The sequence below is a fragment of the Amblyomma mixtum genome, chromosome 4, assembly GCF_055824585.1.
Source record: "Amblyomma mixtum isolate Tamu chromosome 4, ASM5582458v1, whole genome shotgun sequence".
Lineage (NCBI taxonomy): Eukaryota > Metazoa > Arthropoda > Arachnida > Ixodida > Ixodidae > Amblyomma > Amblyomma mixtum.
The window spans coordinates 32,527,439-32,529,115 of record NC_143015.1 but is presented as its reverse complement, the minus strand read 5'-3'; positions in this window follow the sequence as shown (position 1 = coordinate 32,529,115).

Sequence of the window (1,677 nt, the reverse complement as noted above, 5' to 3'; positions counted from 1 at the left end):
CTGCATAAAGACAATGACTATGTTTTTCGGCTTGTAAGGACCCATCGCAACTTCAAGCTCATATGTTTCCGCTGCGAAATATACTACAACTCGCCTCCTCTCCCCGGCTGCTACCTCATTCCCAGCTCCATATTGATAACTATCTCTTGACCTCGTGAGCGAAAGTTGGAGTTTGGCTACGCGAATGGAATCCGGTGCTACAATTTTCAAGAGGTAACATTCCGTATGTGTATATCTGCCATCGTGGATACTTTCAGAGTTTTTCATGCTATGCATTACAAAAAACGATATGCTGCTGGAAAGGTTTCAGAAAAAGGCAATTAGATTTGTTTTCAAAAAACACAAACGCCTTGAATCTCCTTCAAACTGAACGGAGCTCAATAAAATATCAACGTTGGAAGCTCAGGGCAAAGTTAGTCGCCTTACATTTGTTCATAACAGTCTTTTCGGAAAGATTAAATTACCCCTTTAAAACTTCGTTAAAGATCTTAGAACAAGGACAACAGGGAGCAGTCATTAAAATTCGCCAACCATAATTTTCGCTCCCATTAACACATTTAAATACAGTGTATTTACCACGCACAGCCACAGAATGAAATTCTTTGCCCTCTAGCATTTTTAGAACTGAATATTTTGCTATGTACTTACATTGCCATATTTTACATACTTAGTTCATTCTGTTACCTTGCAAAAACAGATAATTTACCTAGCAATTTTCTTCCTATCATGTGAAAGATGTGTTCTGACCCTTTAATGCCTTAATGAACTGTACTGCCATAATGTTCAATCTCCTTTTCCAAGCTTGTTTTTTTCCTAAGTGTTCGCTTCTCACGTTCGTGCTTTTTCTTTTTGTGTACGTTTACACGAAGTCCTCTGCTTGGGCCAGAACATTGCTCTGCATTGTATCCAAATAAGCAAAGTAAATAAGCCAACCAACTGGGAATAGAATATCCAAGAGCCCGCACAGCTTAACCAATACTTCAAAGATATCATTCTTTGTCGGTCTTTGTATTTGAGTTGTATTTTTTTACATACATGCATGCCAACAGGTTCATCATGTTATCCTCTTCCAGGCATATCTCCCTTTACTAGGAGATAGTTTCCCAGAGTGACCTATCTGCCTATCATTTCTATAGTTCCACACCTACAGCACCTACCACCGAGTTCACCGACGACGAGTGTTTATCATACGACTATGGGCACGCCCTGAATGAACAGCAGCTGCACGCAGGGATGCTGTATTCTCACCACGGAGGAGGTGACCCCAGATAACGGACATCCTTTAAGTTTTTTTCGCTGCTACTGCAAGCCTAAACTCCAAGAAACCTGTCTTTGGCAGTTCGCAGTTGTCGCAGCAAGCAGGGACAGAGGGAAGTCGAGATCAAGTATTTATCTAAATGAACGTCCTCTAAAGCATGTCAGTCCTACATACACGCGAACTTAAGCGCTAAGGAACAAATATCACTGAGAGGCAGAGAGCATCGCTTTGCTTTATTAATCTAAAATCACGCAAATGATGTCACAGCACATTAAGAGGGCGCTGCATCGGTTGAAAATGGTTGCAGCTCGTCGGCAATACGGCGTTATATTCTGGTCTTTGTTTGCGCCTGTTCGGGCCGATTTTATGGGTTTTTTTCTGAAACTATTCACCAGCATGTCTTCAGCCATGATAACATT